Source organism: Ambystoma mexicanum, chromosome 6q (assembly GCF_040938575.1).
Source record: "Ambystoma mexicanum isolate Mex_15411 chromosome 6q, UKY_AmexF1_1, whole genome shotgun sequence".
Classification (NCBI taxonomy): Eukaryota; Metazoa; Chordata; class Amphibia; order Caudata; family Ambystomatidae; genus Ambystoma; species Ambystoma mexicanum.
Genome location: NC_090937.1, coordinates 1,631,357,475 through 1,631,383,183, shown reverse-complemented (window position 1 = coordinate 1,631,383,183; position 25,709 = coordinate 1,631,357,475). Strand labels below are relative to the sequence as shown.

General features: G+C 50.2%; 12 non-coding genes across 12 annotated transcripts; all 12 read right to left on the bottom strand.

Moving 5' to 3' along the window:
* Nucleotides 1–588: 588 nt before the first annotated feature.
* On the bottom strand, nucleotides 589–660 carry TRNAG-UCC (transfer RNA glycine (anticodon UCC)). Its single transcript has one exon. It is a non-coding gene; the product is annotated as a tRNA-Gly (tRNA).
* Nucleotides 661–1,845: 1,185 nt separating this feature from the next.
* Nucleotides 1,846–1,917, bottom strand: TRNAG-UCC (transfer RNA glycine (anticodon UCC)). The gene has a single exon. It is a non-coding gene; the product is annotated as a tRNA-Gly (tRNA).
* A 1,185-nt stretch (nucleotides 1,918–3,102) lies between these two features.
* TRNAG-UCC (transfer RNA glycine (anticodon UCC)) lies at nucleotides 3,103–3,174 on the bottom strand. Its single transcript has one exon. It is a non-coding gene; the product is annotated as a tRNA-Gly (tRNA).
* Nucleotides 3,175–5,605: 2,431 nt separating this feature from the next.
* TRNAE-UUC (transfer RNA glutamic acid (anticodon UUC)) lies at nucleotides 5,606–5,677 on the bottom strand. The gene has a single exon. It is a non-coding gene; the product is annotated as a tRNA-Glu (tRNA).
* Nucleotides 5,678–6,862: 1,185 nt separating this feature from the next.
* On the bottom strand, nucleotides 6,863–6,934 carry TRNAG-UCC (transfer RNA glycine (anticodon UCC)). Its single transcript has one exon. It is a non-coding gene; the product is annotated as a tRNA-Gly (tRNA).
* A 2,442-nt stretch (nucleotides 6,935–9,376) lies between these two features.
* On the bottom strand, nucleotides 9,377–9,448 carry TRNAG-UCC (transfer RNA glycine (anticodon UCC)). Its single transcript has one exon. It is a non-coding gene; the product is annotated as a tRNA-Gly (tRNA).
* Nucleotides 9,449–11,890: 2,442 nt separating this feature from the next.
* TRNAG-UCC (transfer RNA glycine (anticodon UCC)) lies at nucleotides 11,891–11,962 on the bottom strand. The gene has a single exon. It is a non-coding gene; the product is annotated as a tRNA-Gly (tRNA).
* Nucleotides 11,963–14,351: 2,389 nt separating this feature from the next.
* TRNAG-UCC (transfer RNA glycine (anticodon UCC)) lies at nucleotides 14,352–14,423 on the bottom strand. Its single transcript has one exon. It is a non-coding gene; the product is annotated as a tRNA-Gly (tRNA).
* Nucleotides 14,424–15,608: 1,185 nt separating this feature from the next.
* Nucleotides 15,609–15,680, bottom strand: TRNAG-UCC (transfer RNA glycine (anticodon UCC)). Its single transcript has one exon. It is a non-coding gene; the product is annotated as a tRNA-Gly (tRNA).
* A 2,492-nt stretch (nucleotides 15,681–18,172) lies between these two features.
* On the bottom strand, nucleotides 18,173–18,244 carry TRNAG-UCC (transfer RNA glycine (anticodon UCC)). Its single transcript has one exon. It is a non-coding gene; the product is annotated as a tRNA-Gly (tRNA).
* Nucleotides 18,245–21,943: 3,699 nt separating this feature from the next.
* On the bottom strand, nucleotides 21,944–22,015 carry TRNAG-UCC (transfer RNA glycine (anticodon UCC)). Its single transcript has one exon. It is a non-coding gene; the product is annotated as a tRNA-Gly (tRNA).
* A 2,577-nt stretch (nucleotides 22,016–24,592) lies between these two features.
* Nucleotides 24,593–24,664, bottom strand: TRNAG-UCC (transfer RNA glycine (anticodon UCC)). Its single transcript has one exon. It is a non-coding gene; the product is annotated as a tRNA-Gly (tRNA).
* Nucleotides 24,665–25,709: the final 1,045 nt, after the last annotated feature.

Genomic DNA, 25,709 nt, shown 5'->3' with positions numbered 1-25,709 from the left:
TCTCTGTCTCTCTCTCTCTCTGTCTCTCTCTCTCATTCTCTCTCTCTCGCAAATAGATACTTTACTTCCCAGGTGCAACAAAACAAGCCTTCTCGAGCTGGCAGATATGGGAAGGAAGGAAGGAAGGGCCAGTTTGGAAACTCAACTCAATTACCATAAATCCCCTGCTAAGGGTTATGGGAGGGAGGAATGAAGGAACTTTGCTTCAGGGAAAGGGCTGCTGCTGCTTCAGCATGTGAGGAGCGCAGCCACACGTTTCACCTTCTTCAGTATGTTGGTTTACAGGATGAGAGAGATCCTGAAACCTCACTCTAATAGGCTGAGGTGCTGTGCTCGGTGGCCTGCTGGGACCAAGGCCCGTCAGGGCAAGGCGAATAGGCCTTTGTCAGGCCTTCGTCAGGGCTTTGTCGGGGAGGGGCCAGGAGCCCTGCTCGCTTCAATCCCCTCACCGATAGACAGTTGCAGAAACTAGGATGCAAGAACCTTTCCTGGATGGGGTTTTGATTTTCACGAAAAGTGTGTCAGCTTTGCTTTCAGCATGAGTCTGATTTCCAAAAAATGCATTTTGAACAATTTAAAGATTTGATCTGCGTTGGCCGGGAATCGAACCCGGGTCAACTGCTTGGAAGGCAGCTATGCTCACCACTATACCACCAACGCCTGCCTGTCTGGGCTATCTGATGGAGCGGCCCTTAGAAATAAGAATAAGTCATTGGCTGGGAATGAAAAAAGCTTGCGTTTGACGCAGAAGCAGTTCGCATCATGAGGTCTTGCCGGTCAGCCCAACATTTCCCCGGGACCCCTTAAAAAAGGAGCTTGGTTTTAAGTTTGGTTTGATTGAACAGTACATTTTGTTGGCTGGGCTGGGACCCTCTCCTATTTAGCGCAAGAGTGGAACGAGGCAGCAAGTTCAAGGAATGACATTGCATCCAGGCACTTACAGCTCTTTGTGCCCTAATGCCATGACACAAAAACATAATTTGAAAAAAGTTAGCAGAGGATGGTTTCGATCCATCGACCTCTGGGTTATGGGCCCAGCACGCTTCCGCTGCGCCACTCTGCTGGTTGGAGAACAAGAGCTTTTCTGGGCTTTTACAGCCTACAAACCGACAACCCTAGACCCAGTTTCGAGTGAAGCGGGCAGTAGGCCTTACAAAGCCAAACAACCTGCAACCACGCACTCCCATCCCATGGCCTTTTGCAGACAGGCCTCATTTCTCTAGCTCACACCCTAACTGCCAACACCCCTTCCCCTTCTCTCTCTGTCTCTCTCTCTCTGTCTCTCTCTCTCATTCTCTCTCTCTCGCAAATAGATACTTTACTTCCCAGGTGCAACAAAACAAGCCTTCTCGAGCTGGCAGATATGGGAAGGAAGGAAGGAAGGGCCAGTTTGGAAACTCAACTCAATTACCATAAATCCCCTGCTAAGGGTTATGGGAGGGAGGAATGAAGGAACTTTGCTTCAGGGAAAGGGCTGCTGCTGCTTCAGCATGTGAGGAGCGCAGCCACACGTTTCACCTTCTTCAGTATGTTGGTTTACAGGATGAGAGAGATCCTGAAACCTCACTCTAATAGGCTGAGGTGCTGTGCTCGGTGGCCTGCTGGGACCAAGGCCCGTCAGGGCAAGGCGAATAGGCCTTTGTCAGGCCTTCGTCAGGGCTTTGTCGGGGAGGGGCCAGGAGCCCTGCTCGCTTCAATCCCCTCACCGATAGACAGTTGCAGAAACTAGGATGCAAGAACCTTTCCTGGATGGGGTTTTGATTTTCACGAAAAGTGTGTCAGCTTTGCTTTCAGCATGAGTCTGATTTCCAAAAAATGCATTTTGAACAATTTAAAGATTTGATCTGCGTTGGCCGGGAATCGAACCCGGGTCAACTGCTTGGAAGGCAGCTATGCTCACCACTATACCACCAACGCCTGCCTGTCTGGGTTATCTGATGGAGCGGCCTTTAGAAATAAGAATAAGTCATTGGCTGGGAATGAAAAAAGCTTGCGTTTGACGCAGAAGCAGTTCGCATCATGAGGTCTTGCCGGTCAGCCCAACATTTCCCCGGGACCCCTTAAAAAAGGAGCTTGGTTTTAAGTTTGGTTTGATTGAACAGTGCCTTTTGTTGGCTGGGCTGGGACCCTCTCCTATTTAGCGCAAGAGTGGAACGAGGCAGCAAGTTCAAGGAATGACATTGCATCCAGGCACTTACAGCTCTTTGTGCCCTAATGCCATGACACAAAAACATAATTTGAAAAAAGTTAGCAGAGGATGGTTTCAATCCATCGACCTCTGGGTTATGGGCCCAGCACGCTTCCGCTGCGCCACTCTGCTGGTTGGAGAACAAAAGCTTTTCTGGGCTTTTACAGCCTACAAACCGACAACCCTAGACCCATTTTCGAGTGAAGCGGGCAGTAGGCCTTACAAAGCCAAACAACCTGCAACCACGCACTCCCATCCCATGGCCTTTTGCAGACAGGCCTCATTTCTCTAGCTCACACCCTAACTGCCAACACCCCTTCCCCTTCTCTCTCTGTCTCTCTCTCTCTGTCTCTCTCTCTCATTCTCTCTCTCTCGCAAATAGATACTTTACTTCCCAGGTGCAACAAAACAAGCCTTCTCGAGCTGGCAGATATGGGAAGGAAGGAAGGAAGGGCCAGTTTGGAAACTCAACTCAATTACCATAAATCCCCTGCTAAGGGTTATGGGAGGGAGGAATGAAGGAACTTTGCTTCAGGGAAAGGGCTGCTGCTGCTTCAGCATGTGAGGAGCGCAGCCACACGTTTCACCTTCTTCAGTATGTTGGTTTACAGGATGAGAGAGATCCTGAAACCTCACTCTAACAGGCTGAGGTGCTGTGCTCGGTGGCCTGCTGGGACCAAGGCCCGTCAGGGCAAGGCGAATAGGCCTTTGTCAGGCCTTCGTCAGGGCTTTGTCGGGGAGGGGCCAGGAGCCCTGCTCGCTTCAATCCCCTCACCGATAGACAGTTGCAGAAACTAGGATGCAAGAACCTTTCCTGGATGGGGTTTTGATTTTCACGAAAAGTGTGTCAGCTTTGCTTTCAGCATGAGTCTGATTTCCAAAAAATGCATTTTGAACAATTTAAAGATTTGATCTGCGTTGGCCGGGAATCGAACCCGGGTCAACTGCTTGGAAGGCAGCTATGCTCACCACTATACCACCAACGCCTGCCTGTCTGGGCTATCTGATGGAGCGGCCCTTAGAAATAAGAATAAGTCATTGGCTGGGAATGAAAAAAGCTTGCATTTGACGCAGAAGCAGTTCGCATCATGAGGTCTTGCCGGTCAGCCCAACATTTCCCCGGGACCCCTTAAAAAAGGAGCTTGGTTTTAAGTTTGGTTTGATTGAACAGTACATTTTGTTGGCTGGGCTGGGACCCTCTCCTATTTAGCGCAAGAGTGGAACGAGGCAGCAAGTTCAAGGAATGACATTGCATCCAGGCACTTACAGCTCTTTGTGCCCTAATGCCATGACACAAAAACATAATTTGAAAAAAGTTAGCAGAGGATGGTTTCGATCCATCGACCTCTGGGTTATGGGCCCAGCACGCTTCCGCTGCGCCACTCTGCTGGTTGGAGAACAAGAGCTTTTCTGGGCTTTTACAGCCTACAAACCGACAACCCTAGACCCAGTTTCGAGTGAAGCGGGCAGTAGGCCTTACAAAGCCAAACAACCTGCAACCACGCACTCCCATCCCATGGCCTTTTGCAGACAGGCCTCATTTCTCTAGCTCACACCCTAACTGCCAACACCCCTTCCCCTTCTCTCTCTGTCTCTCTCTCTCTGTCTCTCTCTCTCATTCTCTCTCTCTCGCAAATAGATACTTTACTTCCCAGGTGCAACAAAACAAGCCTTCTCGAGCTGGCAGATATGGGAAGGAAGGAAGGAAGGGCCAGTTTGGAAACTCAACTCAATTACCATAAATCCCCTGCTAAGGGTTATGGGAGGGAGGAATGAAGGAACTTTGCTTCAGGGAAAGGGCTGCTGCTGCTTCAGCATGTGAGGAGCGCAGCCACACGTTTCACCTTCTTCAGTATGTTGGTTTACAGGATGAGAGAGATCCTGAAACCTCACTCTAATAGGCTGAGGTGCTGTGCTCGGTGGCCTGCTGGGACCAAGGCCCGTCAGGGCAAGGCGAATAGGCCTTTGTCAGGGCTTTGTCGGGGAGGGGCCAGGAGCCCTGCTCGCTTCAATCCCCTCACCGATAGACAGTTGCAGAAACTAGGATGCAAGAACCTTTCCTGGATGGGGTTTTGATTTTCACGAAAAGTGTGTCAGCTTTGCTTTCAGCATGAGTCTGATTTCCAAAAAATGCATTTTGAACAATTTAAAGATTTGATCTGCGTTGGCCGGGAATCGAACCCAGGTCAACTGCTTGGAAGGCAGCTATGCTCACCACTATACCACCAACGCCTGCCTGTCTGGGCTATCTGATGGAGCGGCCCTTAGAAATAAGAATAAGTCATTGGCTGGGAATGAAAAAAGCTTGCGTTTGACGCAGAAGCAGTTCGCATCATGAGGTCTTGCCGGTCAGCCCAACATTTCCCCGGGACCCCTTAAAAAAGGAGCTTGGTTTTAAGTTTGGTTTGATTGAACAGTACATTTTGTTGGCTGGGCTGGGACCCTCTCCTATTTAGCGCAAGAGTGGAACGAGGCAGCAAGTTCAAGGAATGACATTGCATCCAGGCACTTACAGCTCTTTGTGCCCTAATGCCATGACACAAAAACATAATTTGAAAAAAGTTAGCAGAGGATGGTTTCGATCCATCGACCTCTGGGTTATGGGCCCAGCACGCTTCCGCTGCGCCACTCTGCTGGTTGGAGAACAAGAGCTTTTCTGGGCTTTTACAGCCTACAAACCGACAACCCTAGACCCAGTTTCGAGTGAAGCGGGCAGTAGGCCTTACAAAGCCAAACAACCTGCAACCACGCACTCCCATCCCATGGCCTTTTGCAGACAGGCCTCATTTCTCTAGCTCACACCCTAACTGCCAACACCCCTTCCCCTTCTCTCTCTGTCTCTCTCTCTCTGTCTCTCTCTCTCATTCTCTCTCTCTCGCAAATAGATACTTTACTTCCCAGGTGCAACAAAACAAGCCTTCTCGAGCTGGCAGATATGGGAAGGAAGGAAGGAAGGGCCAGTTTGGAAACTCAACTCAATTACCATAAATCCCCTGCTAAGGGTTATGGGAGGGAGGAATGAAGGAACTTTGCTTCAGGGAAAGGGCTGCTGCTGCTTCAGCATGTGAGGAGCGCAGCCACACGTTTCACCTTCTTCAGTATGTTGGTTTACAGGATGAGAGAGATCCTGAAACCTCACTCTAATAGGCTGAGGTGCTGTGCTCGGTGGCCTGCTGGGACCAAGGCCCGTCAGGGCAAGGCGAATAGGCCTTTGTCAGGCCTTCGTCAGGGCTTTGTCGGGGAGGGGCCAGGAGCCCTGCTCGCTTCAATCCCCTCACCGATAGACAGTTGCAGAAACTAGGATGCAAGAACCTTTCCTGGATGGGGTTTTGATTTTCACGAAAAGTGTGTCAGCTTTGCTTTCAGCATGAGTCTGATTTCCAAAAAATGCATTTTGAACAATTTAAAGATTTGATCTGCGTTGGCCGGGAATCGAACCCAGGTCAACTGCTTGAAAGGCAGCTATGCTCACCACTATACCACCAACGCCTGCCTGTCTGGGCTATCTGATGGAGCGGCCCTTAGAAATAAGAATAAGTCATTGGCTGGGAATGAAAAAAGCTTGCGTTTGACGCAGAAGCAGTTCGCATCATGAGGTCTTGCCGGTCAGCCCAACATTTCCCCGGGACCCCTTAAAAAAGGAGCTTGGTTTTAAGTTTGGTTTGATTGAACAGTACATTTTGTTGGCTGGGCTGGGACCCTCTCCTATTTAGCGCAAGAGTGGAACGAGGCAGCAAGTTCAAGGAATGACATTGCATCCAGGCACTTACAGCTCTTTGTGCCCTAATGCCATGACACAAAAACATAATTTGAAAAAAGTTAGCAGAGGATGGTTTCGATCCATCGACCTCTGGGTTATGGGCCCAGCACGCTTCCGCTGCGCCACTCTGCTGGTTGGAGAACAAGAGCTTTTCTGGGCTTTTACAGCCTACAAACCGACAACCCTAGACCCAGTTTCGAGTGAAGCGGGCAGTAGGCCTTACAAAGCCAAACAACCTGCAACCACGCACTCCCATCCCATGGCCTTTTGCAGACAGGCCTCATTTCTCTAGCTCACACCCTAACTGCCAACACCTCTTCCCCTTCTCTCTCTGTCTCTCTCTCTCTGTCTCTCTCTCTCATTCTCTCTCTCTCGCAAATAGATACTTTACTTCCCAGGTGCAACAAAACAAGCCTTCTCGAGCTGGCAGATATGGGAAGGAAGGAAGGAAGGGCCAGTTTGGAAACTCAACTCAATTACCATAAATCCCCTGCTAAGGGTTATGGGAGGGAGGAATGAAGGAACTTTGCTTCAGGGAAAGGGCTGCTGCTGCTTCAGCATGTGAGGAGCGCAGCCACACGTTTCACCTTCTTCAGTATGTTGGTTTACAGGATGAGAGAGATCCTGAAACCTCACTCTAATAGGCTGAGGTGCTGTGCTCGGTGGCCTGCTGGGACCAAGGCCCGTCAGGGCAAGGCGAATAGGCCTTTGTCAGGCCTTCGTCAGGGCTTTGTCGGGGAGGGGCCAGGAGCCCTGCTCGCTTCAATCCCCTCACCGATAGACAGTTGCAGAAACTAGGATGCAAGAACCTTTCCTGGATGGGGTTTTGATTTTCACGAAAAGTGTGTCAGCTTTGCTTTCAGCATGAGTCTGATTTCCAAAAAATGCGTTTTGAACAATTTAAAGATATGATCTGCGTTGGCCGGGAATCGAACCCGGGTCAACTGCTTGGAAGGCAGCTATGCTCACCACTATACCACCAACGCCTGCCTGTCTGGGCTATCTGATGGAGCGGCCCTTAGAAATAAGAATAAGTCATTGGCTGGGAATGAAAAAAGCTTGCGTTTGACGCAGAAGCAGTTCGCATCATGAGGTCTTGCCGGTCAGCCCAACATTTCCCCGGGACCCCTTAAAAAAGGAGCTTGGTTTTAAGTTTGGTTTGATTGAACAGTACATTTTGTTGGCTGGGCTGGGACCCTCTCCTATTTAGCGCAAGAGTGGAACGAGGCAGCAAGTTCAAGGAATGACATTGCATCCAGGCACTTACAGCTCTTTGTGCCCTAATGCCATGACACAAAAACATAATTTGAAAAAAGTTAGCAGAGGATGGTTTCGATCCATCGACCTCTGGGTTATGGGCCCAGCACGCTTCCGCTGCGCCACTCTGCTGGTTGGAGAACAAGAGCTTTTCTGGGCTTTTACAGCCTACAAACCGACAACCCTAGACCCAGTTTCGAGTGAAGCGGGCAGTAGGCCTTACAAAGCCAAACAACCTGCAACCACGCACTCCCATCCCATGGCCTTTTGCAGACAGGCCTCATTTCTCTAGCTCACACCCTAACTGCCAACACCCCTTCCCCTTCTCTCTCTGTCTCTCTCTCTCTGTCTCTCTCTCTCATTCTCTCTCTCTCGCAAATAGATACTTTACTTCCCAGGTGCAACAAAACAAGCCTTCTCGAGCTGGCAGATATGGGAAGGAAGGAAGGAAGGGCCAGTTTGGAAACTCAACTCAATTACCATAAATCCCCTGCTAAGGGTTATGGGAGGGAGGAATGAAGGAACTTTGCTTCAGGGAAAGGGCTGCTGCTGCTTCAGCATGTGAGGAGCGCAGCCACACGTTTCACCTTCTTCAGTATGTTGGTTTACAGGATGAGAGAGATCCTGAAACCTCACTCTAATAGGCTGAGGTGCTGTGCTCGGTGGCCTGCTGGGACCAAGGCCCGTCAGGGCAAGGCGAATAGGCCTTTGTCAGGCCTTCGTCAGGGCTTTGTCGGGGAGGGGCCAGGAGCCCTGCTCGCTTCAATCCCCTCACCGATAGACAGTTGCAGAAACTAGGACGCAAGAATCTTTCCTGGATGGGGTTTTGATTTTCACGAAAAGTGTGTCAGCTTTGCTTTCAGCATGAGTCTGATTTCCAAAAAATGCATTTTGAACAATTTAAAGATTTGATCTGCGTTGGCCGGGAATCGAACCCAGGTCAACTGCTTGGAAGGCAGCTATGCTCACCACTATACCACCAACGCCTGCCTGTCTGGGCTATCTGATGGAGCGGCCCTTAGAAATAAGAATAAGTCATTGGCTGGGAATGAAAAAAGCTTGCGTTTGACGCAGAAGCAGTTCGCATCATGAGGTCTTGCCGGTCAGCCCAACATTTCCCCGGGACCCCTTAAAAAAGGAGCTTGGTTTTAAGTTTGGTTTGATTGAACAGTACATTTTGTTGGCTGGGCTGGGACCCTCTCCTATTTAGCGCAAGAGTGGAACGAGGCAGCAAGTTCAAGGAATGACATTGCATCCAGGCACTTACAGCTCTTTGTGCCCTAATGCCATGACACAAAAACATAATTTGAAAAAAGTTAGTAGAGGATGGTTTCGATCCATCGACCTCTGGGTTATGGGCCCAGCACGCTTCCGCTGCGCCACTCTGCTGGTTGGAGAACAAGAGCTTTTCTGGGCTTTTACAGCCTACAAACCGACAACCCTAGACCCAGTTTCGAGTGAAGCGGGCAGTAGGCCTTACAAAGCCAAACAACCTGCAACCACGCACTCCCATCCCATGGCCTTTTGCAGACAGGCCTCATTTCTCTAGCTCACACCCTAACTGCCAACACCCCTTCCCCTTCTCTCTCTGTCTCTCTCTCTCTGTCTCTCTCTCTCATTCTCTCTCTCTCGCAAATAGATACTTTACTTCCCAGGTGCAACAAAACAAGCCTTCTCGAGCTGGCAGATATGGGAAGGAAGGAAGGAAGGGCCAGTTTGGAAACTCAACTCAATTACCATAAATCCCCTGCTAAGGGTTATGGGAGGGAGGAATGAAGGAACTTTGCTTCAGGGAAAGGGCTGCTGCTGCTTCAGCATGTGAGGAGCGCAGCCACACGTTTCACCTTCTTCAGTATGTTGGTTTACAGGATGAGAGAGATCCTGAAACCTCACTCTAATAGGCTGAGGTGCTGTGCTCGGTGGCCTGCTGGGACCAAGGCCCGTCAGGGCAAGGCGAATAGGCCTTTGTCAGGCCTTCGTCAGGGCTTTGTCGGGGAGGGGCCAGGAGCCCTGCTCGCTTCAATCCCCTCACCGATAGACAGTTGCAGAAACTAGGATGCAAGAACCTTTCCTGGATGGGGTTTTGATTTTCACGAAAAGTGTGTCAGCTTTGCTTTCAGCATGAGTCTGATTTCCAAAAAATGCATTTTGAACAATTTAAAGATTTGATCTGCGTTGGCCGGGAATCGAACCCGGGTCAACTGCTTGGAAGGCAGCTATGCTCACCACTATACCACCAACGCCTGCCTGTCTGGGCTATCTGATGGAGCGGCCTTTAGAAATAAGAATAAGTCATTGGCTGGGAATGAAAAAAGCTTGCGTTTGACGCAGAAGCAGTTCGCATCATGAGGTCTTGCCGGTCAGCCCAACATTTCCCCGGGACCCCTTAAAAAAGGAGCTTGGTTTTAAGTTTGGTTTGATTGAACAGTGCATTTTGTTGGCTGGGCTGGGACCCTCTCCTATTTAGCGCAAGAGTGGAACGAGGCAGCAAGTTCAAGGAATGACATTGCATCCAGGCACTTACAGCTCTTTGTGCCCTAATGCCATGACACAAAAACATAATTTGAAAAAAGTTAGCAGAGGATGGTTTCAATCCATCGACCTCTGGGTTATGGGCCCAGCACGCTTCCGCTGCGCCACTCTGCTGGTTGGAGAACAAAAGCTTTTCTGGGCTTTTACAGCCTACAAACCGACAACCCTAGACCCATTTTCGAGTGAAGCGGGCAGTAGGCCTTACAAAGCCAAACAACCTGCAACCACGCACTCCCATCCCATGGCCTTTTGCAGACAGGCCTCATTTCTCTAGCTCACACCCTAACTGCCAACACCCCTTCCCCTTCTCTCTCTGTCTCTCTCTCTCTGTCTCTCTCTCTCATTCTCTCTCTCTCGCAAATAGATACTTTACTTCCCAGGTGCAACAAAACAAGCCTTCTCGAGCTGGCAGATATGGGAAGGAAGGAAGGAAGGGCCAGTTTGGAAACTCAACTCAATTACCATAAATCCCCTGCTAAGGGTTATGGGAGGGAGGAATGAAGGAACTTTGCTTCAGGGAAAGGGCTGCTGCTGCTTCAGCATGTGAGGAGCGCAGCCACACGTTTCACCTTCTTCAGTATGTTGGTTTACAGGATGAGAGAGATCCTGAAACCTCACTCTAATAGGCTGAGGTGCTGTGCTCGGTGGCCTGCTGGGACCAAGGCCCGTCAGGGCAAGGCGAATAGGCCTTTGTCAGGCCTTCGTCAGGGCTTTGTCGGGGAGGGGCCAGGAGCCCTGCTCGCTTCAATCCCCTCACCGATAGACAGTTGCAGAAACTAGGATGCAAGAACCTTTCCTGGATGGGGTTTTGATTTTCACGAAAAGTGTGTCAGCTTTGCTTTCAGCATGAGTCTGATTTCCAAAAAATGCATTTTGAACAATTTAAAGATTTGATCTGCGTTGGCCGTGAATCGAACCCGGGTCAACTGCTTGGAAGGCAGCTATGCTCACCACTATACCACCAACGCCTGCCTGTCTGGGCTATCTGATGGAGCGGCCTTTAGAAATAAGAATAAGTCATTGGCTGGGAATGAAAAAAGCTTGCGTTTGACGCAGAAGCAGTTCGCATCATGAGGTCTTGCCGGTCAGCCCAACATTTCCCCGGGACCCCTTAAAAAAGGAGCTTGGTTTTAAGTTTGGTTTGATTGAACAGTGCATTTTGTTGGCTGGGCTGGGACCCTCTCCTATTTAGCGCAAGAGTGGAACGAGGCAGCAAGTTCAAGGAATGACATTGCATCCAGGCACTTACAGCTCTTTGTGCCCTAATGCCATGACACAAAAACATAATTTGAAAAAAGTTAGCAGAGGATGGTTTCGATCCATCGACCTCTGGGTTATGGGCCCAGCACGCTTCCGCTGCGCCACTCTGCTGGTTGGAGAACAAGAGCTTTTCTGGGCTTTTACAGCCTACAAACCGACAACCCTAGACCCAGTTTCGAGTGAAGCGGGCAGTAGGCCTTACAAAGCCAAACAACCTGCAACCACGCACTCCCATCCCATGGCCTTTTGCAGACAGGCCTCATTTCTCTAGCTCACACCCTAACTGCCAACACCCCTTCCCCTTCTCTCTCTGTCTCTCTCTCTCTGTCTCTCTCTCTCATTCTCTCTCTCTCGCAAATAGATACTTTACTTCCCAGGTGCAACAAAACAAGCCTTCTCGAGCTGGCAGATATGGGAAGGAAGGAAGGAAGGGCCAGTTTGGAAACTCAACTCAATTACCATAAATCCCCTGCTAAGGGTTATGGGAGGGAGGAATGAAGGAACTTTGCTTCAGGGAAAGGGCTGCTGCTGCTTCAGCATGTGAGGAGCGCAGCCACACGTTTCACCTTCTTCAGTATGTTGGTTTACAGGATGAGAGAGATCCTGAAACCTCACTCTAATAGGCTGAGGTGCTGTGCTCGGTGGCCTGCTGGGACCAAGGCCCGTCAGGGCAAGGCGAATAGGCCTTTGTCAGGCCTTCGTCAGGGCTTTGTCGGGGAGGGGCCAGGAGCCCTGCTCGCTTCAATCCCCTCACCGATAGACAGTTGCAGAAACTAGGATGCAAGAACCTTTCCTGGATGGGGTTTTGATTTTCACGAAAAGTGTGTCAGCTTTGCTTTCAGCATGAGTCTGATTTCCAAAAAATGCATTTTGAACAATTTAAAGATTTGATCTGCGTTGGCCGGGAATCGAACCCGGGTCAACTGCTTGGAAGGCAGCTATGCTCACCACTATACCACCAACGCCTGCCTGTCTGGGCTATCTGATGGAGCGGCCCTTAGAAATAAGAATAAGTCATTGGCTGGGAATGAAAAAAGCTTGCGTTTGACGCAGAAGCAGTTCGCATCATGAGGTCTTGCCGGTCAGCCCAACATTTCCCCGGGACCCCTTAAAAAAGGAGCTTGGTTTTAAGTTTGGTTTGATTGAACAGTACATTTTGTTGGCTGGGCTGGGACCCTCTCCTATTTAGCGCAAGAGTGGAACGAGGCAGCAAGTTCAAGGAATGACATTGCATCCAGGCACTTACAGCTCTTTGTGCCCTAATGCCATGACACAAAAACATAATTTGAAAAAAGTTAGCAGAGGATGGTTTCGATCCATCGACCTCTGGGTTATGGGCCCAGCACGCTTCCGCTGCGCCACTCTGCTGGTTGGAGAACAAGAGCTTTTCTGGGCTTTTACAGCCTACAAACCGACAACCCTAGACCCATTTTCGAGTGAAGCGGGCAGTAGGCCTTACAAAGCCAAACAACCTGCAACCACGCACTCCCATCCCATGGCCTTTTGCAGACAGGCCTCATTTCTCTAGCTCACACCCTAACTGCCAACACCCCTTCCCCTTCTCTCTCTGTCTCTCTCTCTCTGTCTCTCTCTCTCATTCTCTCTCTCTCGCAAATAGATACTTTACTTCCCAGGTGCAACAAAACAAGCCTTCTCGAGCTGGCAGATATGGGAAGGAAGGAAGGAAGGGCCAGTTTGGAAACTCAACTCAATTACCATAAATCCCCTGCTAAGGGTTATGGGAGGGAGGAATGAAGGAACTTTGCTTCAGGGAAAGGGCTGCTGCTGCTTCAGCATGTGAGGAGCGCAGCCACACGTTTCACCTTCTTCAGTATGTTGGTTTACAGGATGAGAGAGATCCTGAAACCTCACTCTAATAGGCTGAGGTGCTGTGCTCGGTGGCCTGCTGGGACCAAGGCCCGTCAGGGCAAGGCGAATAGGCCTTTGTCAGGCCTTCGTCAGGGCTTTGTCGGGGAGGGGCCAGGAGCCCTGCTCGCTTCAATCCCCTCACCGATAGACAGTTGCAGAAACTAGGATGCAAGAACCTTTCCTGGATGGGGTTTTGATTTTCACGAAAAGTGTGTCAGCTTTGCTTTCAGCATGAGTCTGATTTCCAAAAAATGCATTTTGAACAATTTAAAGATTTGATCTGCGTTGGCCGTGAATCGAACCCGGGTCAACTGCTTGGAAGGCAGCTATGCTCACCACTATACCACCAACGCCTGCCTGTCTGGGCTATCTGATGGAGCGGCCCTTAGAAATAAGAATAAGTCATTGGCTGGGAATGAAAAAAGCTTGCGTTTGACGCAGAAGCAGTTCGCATCATGAGGTCTTGCCGGTCAGCCCAACATTTCCCCGGGACCCCTTAAAAAAGGAGCTTGGTTTTAAGTTTGGTTTGATTGAACAGTACATTTTGTTGGCTGGGCTGGGACCCTCTCCTATTTAGCGCAAGAGTGGAACGAGGCAGCAAGTTCAAGGAATGACATTGCATCCAGGCACTTACAGCTCTTTGTGCCCTAATGCCATGACACAAAAACATAATTTGAAAAAAGTTAGCAGAGGATGGTTTCGATCCATCGACCTCTGGGTTATGGGCCCAGCACGCTTCCGCTGCGCCACTCTGCTGGTTGGAGAACAAGAGCTTTTCTGGGCTTTTACAGCCTACAAACCGACAACCCTAGACCCAGTTTCGAGTGAAGCGGGCAGTAGGCCTTACAAAGCCAAACAACCTGCAACCACGCACTCCCATCCCATGGCCTTTTGCAGACAGGCCTCATTTCTCTAGCTCACACCCTAACTGCCAACACCCCTTCCCCTTCTCTCTCTGTCTCTCTCTCTCTGTCTCTCTCTCTCATTCTCTCTCTCTCGCAAATAGATACTTTACTTCCCAGGTGCAACAAAACAAGCCTTCTCGAGCTGGCAGATATGGGAAGGAAGGAAGGAAGGGCCAGTTTGGAAACTCAACTCAATTACCATAAATCCCCTGCTAAGGGTTATGGGAGGGAGGAATGAAGGAACTTTGCTTCAGGGAAAGGGCTGCTGCTGCTTCAGCATGAGAGAGATCCTGAAACCTCACTCTAATAGGCTGAGGTGCTGTGCTCGGTGGCCTGCTGGGACCAAGGCCCGTCAGGGCAAGGCGAATAGGCCTTTGTCAGGCCTTCGTCAGGGCTTTGTCGGGGAGGGGCCAGGAGCCCTGCTCGCTTCAATCCCCTCACCGATAGACAGTTGCAGAAACTAGGATGCAAGAACCTTTCCTGGATGGGGTTTTGATTTTCACGAAAAGTGTGTCAGCTTTGCTTTCAGCATGAGTCTGATTTCCAAAAAATGCATTTTGAACAATTTAAAGATTTGATCTGCGTTGGCCGGGAATCGAACCCGGGTCAACTGCTTGGAAGGCAGCTATGCTCACCACTATACCACCAACGCCTGCCTGTCTGGGCTATCTGATGGAGCGGCCCTTAGAAATAAGAATAAGTCATTGGCTGGGAATGAAAAAAGCTTGCGTTTGACGCAGAAGCAGTTCGCATCATGAGGTCTTGCCGGTCAGCCCAACATTTCCCCGGGACCCCTTAAAAAAGGAGCTTGGTTTTAAGTTTGGTTTGATTGAACAGTACATTTTGTTGGCTGGGCTGGGACCCTCTCCTATTTAGCGCAAGAGTGGAACGAGGCAGCAAGTTCAAGGAATGACATTGCATCCAGGCACTTACAGCTCTTTGTGCCCTAATGCCATGACACAAAAACATAATTTGAAAAAAGTTAGCAGAGGATGGTTTCGATCCATCGACCTCTGGGTTATGGGCCAAGCACGCTTCCGCTGCGCCACTCTGCTGGTTGGAGAACAAGAGCTTTTCTGGGCTTTTACAGCCTACAAACCGACAACCCTAGACCCAGTTTCGAGTGAAGCGGGCAGTAGGCCTTACAAAGCCAAACAACCTGCAACCACGCACTCCCATCCCATGGCCTTTTGCAGACAGGCCTCATTTCTCTAGCTCACACCCTAACTGCCAACACCCCTTCCCCTTCTCTCTCTGTCTCTCTCTCTCTGTCTCTCTCTCTCATTCTCTCTCTCTCGCAAATAGATACTTTACTTCCCAGGTGCAACAAAACAAGCCTTCTCGAGCTGGCAGATATGGGAAGGAAGGAAGGAAGGGCCAGTTTGGAAACTCAACTCAATTACCATAAATCCCCTGCTAAGGGTTATGGGAGGGAGGAATGAAGGAACTTTGCTTCAGGGAAAGGGCTGCTGCTGCTTCAGCATGTGAGGAGCGCAGCCACACGTTTCACCTTCTTCAGTATGTTGGTTTACAGGATGAGAGAGATCCTGAAACCTCACTCTAATAGGCTGAGGTGCTGTGCTCGGTGGCCTGCTGGGACCAAGGCCCGTCAGGGCAAGGCGAATAGGCCTTTGTCAGGCCTTCGTCAGGGCTTTGTCGGGGAGGGGCCAGGAGCCCTGCTCGCTTCAATCCCCTCACCGATAGACAGTTGCAGAAACTAGGATGCAAGAACCTTTCCTGGATGGGGTTTTGATTTTCACGAAAAGTGTGTCAGCTTTGCTTTCAGCATGAGTCTGATTTCCAAAAAATGCATTTTGAACAATTTAAAGATTTGATCTGCGTTGGCCGGGAATCGAACCCGGGTCAACTGCTTGGAAGGCAGCTATGCTCACCACTATACCACCAACGCCTGCCTGTCTGGGCTATCTGATGGAGCGGCCTTTAGAAATAAGAATAAGTCATTGGCTGGGAATGAAAAAAGCTTGCGTTTGACGCAGAAGCAGTTTGCATCATGAGGTCTTGCCGGTCAGCCCAACATTTCCCCGGGACCCCTTAAAAAAGGAGCTTGGTTTTAAGTTTGGTTTGATTGAACAGTGCATTTTGTTGGCTGGGCTGGGACCCTCTCCTATTTAGCGCAAGAGTGGAACGAGGCAGCAAGTTCAAGGAATGACATTGCATCCAGGCACTTACAGCTCTTTGTGCCCTAATGCCATGACACAAAAACATAATTTGAAAAAAGTTAGCAGAGGATGGTTTCGATCCATCGACCTCTGGGTTATGGGCCCAGCACGCTTCCGCTGCGCCACTCTGCTGGTTGGAGAACAAAAGCTTTTCTGGGCTTTTACAGCCTACAAACCGACAACCCTAGACCCATTTTCGAGTGAAGCGGGCAGTAGGCCTTACAAAGCCAAACAACCTGCAACCACGCACTCCCATCCCATGGCCTTTTGCAGACAGGCCTCATTTCTCTAGCTCACACCCTAACTGCCAACACCCCTTCCCCTTCTCTCTCTGTCTCTCTCTCTCTGTCTCTCTCTCTCATTCTCTCTCTCTCGCAAATAGATACTTTACTTCCCAGGTGCAACAAAACAAGCCTTCTCGAGCTGGCAGATATGGGAAGGAAGGAAGGAAGGGCCAGTTTGGAAACTCAACTCAATTACCATAAATCCCCTGCTAAGGGTTATGGGAGGGAGGAATGAAGGAACTTTGCTTCAGGGAAAGGGCTGCTGCTGCTTCAGCATGTGAGGAGCGCAGCCACACGTTTCACCTTCTTCAGTATGTTGGTTTACAGGATGAGAGAGATCCTGAAACCTCACTCTAATAGGCTGAGGTGCTGTGCTCGGTGGCCTGCTGGGACCAAGGCCCGTCAGGGCAAGGCCCGGCCCGTCAGGGCAAGGCCCGTCAGGGCAAGGCCCGTCAGGGCAAGGCGAATAGGCCTTTGTCAGGCCTTCGTCAGGGCTTTGTCGGGGAGGGGCCAGGAGCCCTGCTCGCTTCAATCCCCTCACCGATAGACAGTTGCAGAAACTAGGATGCAAGAACCTTTCCTGGATGGGGTTTTGATTTTCACGAAAAGTGTGTCAGCTTTGCTTTCAGCATGAGTCTGATTTCCAAAAAATTCATTTTGAACAATTTAAAGATTTGATCTGCGTTGGCCGGGAATCGAACCCAGGTCAACTGCTTGGAAGGCAGCTATGCTCACCACTATACCACCAACGCCTGCCTGTCTGGGCTATCTGATGGAGCGGCCCTTAGAAATAAGAATAAGTCATTGGCTGGGAATGAAAAAAGCTTGCGTTTGACGCAGAAGCAGTTCGCATCATGAGGTCTTGCCGGTCAGCCCAACATTTCCCCGGGACCCCTTAAAAAAGGAGCTTGGTTTTAAGTTTGGTTTGATTGAACAGTACATTTTGTTGGCTGGGCTGGGACCCTCTCCTATTTAGCGCAAGAGTGGAACGAGGCAGCAAGTTCAAGGAATGACATTGCATCCAGGCACTTACAGCTCTTTGTGCCCTAATGCCATGACACAAAAACATAATTTGAAAAAAGTTAGCAGAGGATGGTTTCGATCCATCGACCTCTGGGTTATGGGCCCAGCACGCTTCCGCTGCGCCACTCTGCTGGTTGGAGAACAAGAGCTTTTCTGGGCTTTTACAGCCTACAAACCGACAACCCTAGACCCAGTTTCGAGTGAAGCGGGCAGTAGGCCTTACAAAGCCAAACAACCTGCAACCACGCACTCCCATCCCATGGCCTTTTGCAGACAGGCCTCATTTCTCTAGCTCACACCCTAACTGCCAACACCCCTTCCCCTTCTCTCTCTGTCTCTCTCTCTCTGTCTCTCTCTCTCATTCTCTCTCTCTCGCAAATAGATACTTTACTTCCCAGGTGCAACAAAACAAGCCTTCTCGAGCTGGCAGATATGGGAAGGAAGGAAGGAAGGGCCAGTTTGGAAACTCAACTCAATTACCATAAATCCCCTGCTAAGGGTTATGGGAGGGAGGAATGAAGGAACTTTGCTTCAGGGAAAGGGCTGCTGCTGCTTCAGCATGTGAGGAGCGCAGCCACACGTTTCACCTTCTTCAGTATGTTGGTTTACAGGATGAGAGAGATCCTGAAACCTCACTCTAATAGGCTGAGGTGCTGTGCTCGGTGGCCTGCTGGGACCAAGGCCCGTCAGGGCAAGGCGAATAGGCCTTTGTCAGGCCTTCGTCAGGGCTTTGTCGGGGAGGGGCCAGGAGCCCTGCTCGCTTCAATCCCCTCACCGATAGACAGTTGCAGAAACTAGGATGCAAGAACCTTTCCTGGATGGGGTTTTGATTTTCACGAAAAGTGTGTCAGCTTTGCTTTCAGCATGAGTCTGATTTCCAAAAAATGCATTTTGAACAATTTAAAGATTTGATCTGCGTTGGCCGGGAATCGAACCCGGGTCAACTGCTTGGAAGGCAGCTATGCTCACCACTATACCACCAACGCCTGCCTGTCTGGGCTATCTGATGGAGCGGCCTTTAGAAATAAGAATAAGTCATTGGCTGGGAATGAAAAAAGCTTGCGTTTGACGCAGAAGCAGTTCGCATCATGAGGTCTTGCCGGTCAGCCCAACATTTCCCCGGGACCCCTTAAAAAAGGAGCTTGGTTTTAAGTTTGGTTTGATTGAACAGTGCATTTTGTTGGCTGGGCTGGGACCCTCTCCTATTTAGCGCAAGAGTGGAACGAGGCAGCAAGTTCAAGGAATGACATTGCATCCAGGCACTTACAGCTCTTTGTGCCCTAATGCCATGACACAAAAACATAATTTGAAAAAAGTTAGCAGAGGATGGTTTCGATCCATCGACCTCTGGGTTATGGGCCCAGCACGCTTCCGCTGCGCCACTCTGCTGGTTGGAGAACAAAAGCTTTTCTGGGCTTTTACAGCCTACAAACCGACAACCCTAGACCCATTTTCGAGTGAAGCGGGCAGTAGGCCTTACAAAGCCAAACAACCTGCAACCACGCACTCCCATCCCATGGCCTTTTGCAGACAGGCCTCATTTCTCTAGCTCACACCCTAACTGCCAACACCCCTTCCCCTTCTCTCTCTGTCTCTCTCTCTCTGTCTCTCTCTCTCATTCTCTCTCTCTCGCAAATAGATACTTTACTTCCCAGGTGCAACAAAACAAGCCTTCTCGAGCTGGCAGATATGGGAAGGAAGGAAGGAAGGGCCAGTTTCGAAACTCAACTCAATTACCATAAATCCCCTGCTAAGGGTTATGGGAGGGAGGAATGAAGGAACTTTGCTTCAGGGAAAGGGCTGCTGCTGCTTCAGCATGTGAGGAGCGCAGCCACACGTTTCACCTTCTTCAGTATGTTGGTTTACAGGATGAGAGAGATCCTGAAACCTCACTCTAATAGGCTGAGGTGCTGTGCTCGGTGGCCTGCTGGGACCAAGGCCCGTCAGGGCAAGGCGAATAGGCCTTTGTCAGGCCTTCGTCAGGGCTTTGTCGGGGAGGGGCCAGGAGCCCTGCTCGCTTCAATCCCCTCACCGATAGACAGTTGCAGAAACTAGGATGCAAGAACCTTTCCTGGATGGGGTTTTGATTTTCACGAAAAGTGTGTCAGCTTTGCTTTCAGCATGAGTCTGATTTCCAAAAAATGCATTTTGAACAATTTAAAGATTTGATCTGCGTTGGCCGTGAATCGAACCCGGGTCAACTGCTTGGAAGGCAGCTATGCTCACCACTATACCACCAACGCCTGCCTGTCTGGGCTATCTGATGGAGCGGCCTTTAGAAATAAGAATAAGTCATTGGCTGGGAATGAAAAAAGCTTGCGTTTGACGCAGAAGCAGTTCGCATCATGAGGTCTTGCCGGTCAGCCCAACATTTCCCCGGGACCCCTTAAAAAAGGAGCTTGGTTTTAAGTTTGGTTTGATTGAACAGTGCATTTTGTTGGCTGGGCTGGGACCCTCTCCTATTTAGCGCAAGAGTGGAACGAGGCAGCAAGTTCAAGGAATGACATTGCATCCAGGCACTTACAGCTCTTTGTGCCCTAATGCCATGACACAAAAACATAATTTGAAAAAAGTTAGCAGAGGATGGTTTCGATCCATCGACCTCTGGGTTATGGGCCCAGCACGCTTCCGCTGCGCCACTCTGCTGGTTGGAGAACAAGAGCTTTTCTGGGCTTTTACAGCCTACAAACCGACAACCCTAGACCCAGTTTCGAGTGAAGCGGGCAGTAGGCCTTACAAAGCCAAACAACCTGCAACCACGCACTCCCATCCCATGGCCTTTTGCAGACAGGCCTCATTTCTCTAGCTCACACCCTAACTGCCAACACCCCTTCCCCTTCTCTCTCTGTCTCTCTCTCTCTGTCTCTCTCTCTCATTCTCTCTCTCTCGCAAATAGATACTTTACTTCCCAGGTGCAACAAAACAAGCCTTCTCGAGCTGGCAGATATGGGAAGGAAGGAAGGAAGGGCCAGTTTGGAAACTCAACTCAATTACCATAAATCCCCTGCTAAGGGTTATGGGAGGGAGGAATGAAGGAACTTTGCTTCAGGGAAAGGGCTGCTGCTGCTTCAGCATGTGAGGAGCGCAGCCACACGTTTCACCTTCTTCAGTATGTTGGTTTACAGGATGAGAGAGATCCTGAAACCTCACTCTAATAGGCTGAGGTGCTGTGCTCGGTGGCCTGCTGGGACCAAGGCCCGTCAGGGCAAGGCGAATAGGCCTTTGTCAGGCCTTCGTCAGGGCTTTGTCGGGGAGGGGCCAGGAGCCCTGCTCGCTTCAATCCCCTCACCGATAGACAGTTGCAGAAACTAGGATGCAAGAACCTTTCCTGGATGGGGTTTTGATTTTCACGAAAAGTGTGTCAGCTTTGCTTTCAGCATGAGTCTGATTTCCAAAAAATGCATTTTGAACAATTTAAAGATTTGATCTGCGTTGGCCGGGAATCGAACCCGGGTCAACTGCTTGGAAGGCAGCTATGCTCACCACTATACCAGCAACGCCTGCCTGTCTGGGCTATCTGATGGAGCGGCCCTTAGAAATAAGAATAAGTCATTGGCTGGGAATGAAAAAAGCTTGCGTTTGACGCAGAAGCAGTTCGCATCATGAGGTCTTGCCGGTCAGCCCAACATTTCCCCGGGACCCCTTAAAAAAGGAGCTTGGTTTTAAGTTTGGTTTGATTGAACAGTACATTTTGTTGGCTGGGCTGGGACCCTCTCCTATTTAGCGCAAGAGTGGAACGAGGCAGCAAGTTCAAGGAATGACATTGCATCCAGGCACTTACAGCTCTTTGTGCCCTAATGCCATGACACAAAAACATAATTTGAAAAAAGTTAGCAGAGGATGGTTTCGATCCATCGACCTCTGGGTTATGGGCCCAGCACGCTTCCGCTGCGCCACTCTGCTGGTTGGAGAACAAGAGCTTTTCTGGGCTTTTACAGCCTACAAACCGACAACCCTAGACCCAGTTTCGAGTGAAGCGGGCAGTAGGCCTTACAAAGCCAAACAACCTGCAACCACGCACTCCCATCCCATGGCCTTTTGCAGACAGGCCTCATTTCTCTAGCTCACACCCTAACTGCCAACACCCCTTCCCCTTCTCTCTCTGTCTCTCTCTCTCTGTCTCTCTCTCTCATTCTCTCTCTCTCGCAAATAGATACTTTACTTCCCAGGTGCAACAAAACAAGCCTTCTCGAGCTGGCAGATATGGGAAGGAAGGAAGGAAGGGCCAGTTTGGAAACTCAACTCAATTACCATAAATCCCCTGCTAAGGGTTATGGGAGGGAGGAATGAAGGAACTTTGCTTCAGGGAAAGGGCTGCTGCTGCTTCAGCATGTGAGGAGCGCAGCCACACGTTTCACCTTCTTCAGTATGTTGGTTTACAGGATGAGAGAGATCCTGAAACCTCACTCTAATAGGCTGAGGTGCTGTGCTCGGTGGCCTGCTGGGACCAAGGCCCGTCAGGGCAAGGCGAATAGGCCTTTGTCAGGCCTTCGTCAGGGCTTTGTCGGGGAGGGGCCAGGAGCCCTGCTCGCTTCAATCCCCTCACCGATAGACAGTTGCAGAAACTAGGATGCAAGAACCTTTCCTGGATGGGGTTTTGATTTTCACGAAAAGTGTGTCAGCTTTGCTTTCAGCATGAGTCTGATTTCCAAAAAATGCATTTTGAACAATTTAAAGATTTGATCTGCGTTGGCCGGGAATCGAACCCGGGTCAACTGCTTGGAAGGCAGCTATGCTCACCACTATACCACCAACGCCTGCCTGTCTGGGCTATCTGATGGAGCGGCCTTTAGAAATAAGAATAAGTCATTGGCTGGGAATGAAAAAAGCTTGCGTTTGACGCAGAAGCAGTTTGCATCATGAGGTCTTGCCGGTCAGCCCAACATTTCCCCGGGACCCCTTAAAAAAGGAGCTTGGTTTTAAGTTTGGTTTGATTGAACAGTGCATTTTGTTGGCTGGGCTGGGACCCTCTCCTATTTAGCGCAAGAGTGGAACGAGGCAGCAAGTTCAAGGAATGACATTGCATCCAGGCACTTACAGCTCTTTGTGCCCTAATGCCATGACACAAAAACATAATTTGAAAAAAGTTAGCAGAGGATGGTTTCGATCCATCGACCTCTGGGTTATGGGCCCAGCACGCTTCCGCTGCGCCACTCTGCTGGTTGGAGAACAAAAGCTTTTCTGGGCTTTTACAGCCTACAAACCGACAACCCTAGACCCATTTTCGAGTGAAGCGGGCAGTAGGCCTTACAAAGCCAAACAACCTGCAACCACGCACTCCCATCCCATGGCCTTTTGCAGACAGGCCTCATTTCTCTAGCTCACACCCTAACTGCCAACACCCCTTCCCCTTCTCTCTCTGTCTCTCTCTCTCTGTCTCTCTCTCTCATTCTCTCTCTCTCGCAAATAGATACTTTACTTCCCAGGTGCAACAAAACAAGCCTTCTCGAGCTGGCAGATATGGGAAGGAAGGAAGGAAGGGCCAGTTTGGAAACTCAACTCAATTACCATAAATCCCCTGCTAAGGGTTATGGGAGGGAGGAATGAAGGAACTTTGCTTCAGGGAAAGGGCTGCTGCTGCTTCAGCATGTGAGGAGCGCAGCCACACGTTTCACCTTCTTCAGTATGTTGGTTTACAGGATGAGAGAGATCCTGAAACCTCACTCTAATAGGCTGAGGTGCTGTGCTCGGTGGCCTGCTGGGACCAAGGCCCGTCAGGGCAAGGCCCGTCAGGGCAAGGCCCGTCAGGGCAAGGCCCGTCAGGGCAAGGCCCGTCAGGGCAAGGCCCGTCAGGGCAAGGCCCGTCAGGGCAAGGCCCGTCAGGGCAAGGCCCGTCAGGGCAAGGCCCGTCAGGGCAAGGCGAATAGGCCTTTGTCAGGCCTTCGTCAGGGCTTTGTCGGGGAGGGGCCAGGAGCCCTGCTCGCTTCAATCCCCTCACCGATAGACAGTTGCAGAAACTAGGATGCAAGAACCTTTCCTGGATGGGGTTTTGATTTTCACGAAAAGTGTGTCAGCTTTGCTTTCAGCATGAGTCTGATTTCCAAAAAATTCATTTTGAACAATTTAAAGATTTGATCTGCGTTGGCCGGGAATCAAACCCAGGTCAACTGCTTGGAAGGCAGCTATGCTCACCACTATACCACCAACGCCTGCCTGTCTGGGCTATCTGATGGAGCGGCCCTTAGAAATAAGAATAAGTCATTGGCTGGGAATGAAAAAAGCTTGCGTTTGACGCAGAAGCAGTTCGCATCATGAGGTCTTGCCGGTCAGCCCAACATTTCCGCGGGACCCCTTAAAAAAGGAGCTTGGTTTTAAGTTTGGTTTGATTGAACAGTACATTTTGTTGGCTGGGCTGGGACCCTCTCCTATTTAGCGCAAGAGTGGAACGAGGCAGCAAGTTCAAGGAATGACATTGCATCCAGGCACTTACAGCTCTTTGTGCCCTAATGCCATGACACAAAAACATAATTTGAAAAAAGTTAGCAGAGGATGGTTTCGATCCATCGACCTCTGGGTTATGGGCCCAGCACGCTTCCGCTGCGCCACTCTGCTGGTTGGAGAACAAGAGCTTTTCTGGGCTTTTACAGCCTACAAACCGACAACCCTAGACCCAGTTTCGAGTGAAGCGGGCAGTAGGCCTTACAAAGCCAAACAACCTGCAACCACGCACTCCCATCCCATGGCCTTTTGCAGACAGGCCTCATTTCTCTAGCTCACACCCTAACTGCCAACACCCCTTCCCCTTCTCTCTCTGTCTCTCTCTCTCTGTCTCTCTCTCTCATTCTCTCTCTCTCGCAAATAGATACTTTACTTCCCAGGTGCAACAAAACAAGCCTTCTCGAGCTGGCAGATATGGGAAGGAAGGAAGGAAGGGCCAGTTTGGAAACTCAACTCAATTACCATAAATCCCCTGCTAAGGGTTATGGGAGGGAGGAATGAAGGAACTTTGCTTCAGGGAAAGGGCTGCTGCTGCTTCAGCATGTGAGGAGCGCAGCCACACGTTTCACCTTCTTCAGTATGTTGGTTTACAGGATGAGAGAGATCCTGAAACCTCACTCTAATAGGCTGAGGTGCTGTGCTCGGTGGCCTGCTGGGACCAAGGCCCGTCAGGGCAAGGCGAATAGGCCTTTGTCAGGCCTTCGTCAGGGCTTTGTCGGGGAGGGGCCAGGAGCCCTGCTCGCTTCAATCCCCTCACCGATAGACAGTTGCAGAAACTAGGATGCAAGAACCTTTCCTGGATGGGGTTTTGATTTTCACGAAAAGTGTGTCAGCTTTGCTTTCAGCATGAGTCTGATTTCCAAAAAATGCATTTTGAACAATTTAAAGATTTGATCTGCGTTGGCCGGGAATCGAACCCGGGTCAACTGCTTGGAAGGCAGCTATGCTCACCACTATACCACCAACGCCTGCCTGTCTGGGCTATCTGATGGAGCGGCCTTTAGAAATAAGAATAAGTCATTGGCTGGGAATGAAAAAAGCTTGCGTTTGACGCAGAAGCAGTTCGCATCATGAGGTCTTGCCGGTCAGCCCAACATTTCCCCGGGACCCCTTAAAAAAGGAGCTTGGTTTTAAGTTTGGTTTGATTGAACAGTGCATTTTGTTGGCTGGGCTGGGACCCTCTCCTATTTAGCGCAAGAGTGGAACGAGGCAGCAAGTTCAAGGAATGACATTGCATCCAGGCACTTACAGCTCTTTGTGCCCTAATGCCATGACACAAAAACATAATTTGAAAAAAGTTAGCAGAGGATGGTTTCGATCCATCGACCTCTGGGTTATGGGCCCAGCACGCTTCCGCTGCGCCACTCTGCTGGTTGGAGAACAAAAGCTTTTCTGGGCTTTTACAGCCTACAAACCGACAACCCTAGACCCATTTTCGAGTGAAGCGGGCAGTAGGCCTTACAAAGCCAAACAACCTGCAACCACGCACTCCCATCCCATGGCCTTTTGCAGACAGGCCTCATTTCTCTAGCTCACACCCTAACTGCCAACACCCCTTCCCCTTCTCTCTCTGTCTCTCTCTCTCTGTCTCTCTCTCTCATTCTCTCTCTCTCGCAAATAGATACTTTACTTCCCAGGTGCAACAAAACAAGCCTTCTCGAGCTGGCAGATATGGGAAGGAAGGAAGGAAGGGCCAGTTTGGAAACTCAACTCAATTACCATAAATCCCCTGCTAAGGGTTATGGGAGGGAGGAATGAAGGAACTTTGCTTCAGGGAAAGGGCTGCTGCTGCTTCAGCATGTGAGGAGCGCAGCCACACGTTTCACCTTCTTCAGTATGTTGGTTTACAGGATGAGAGAGATCCTGAAACCTCACTCTAATAGGCTGAGGTGCTGTGCTCGGTGGCCTGCTGGGACCAAGGCCCGTCAGGGCAAGGCGAATAGGCCTTTGTCAGGCCTTCGTCAGGGCTTTGTCGGGGAGGGGCCAGGAGCCCTGCTCGCTTCAATCCCCTCA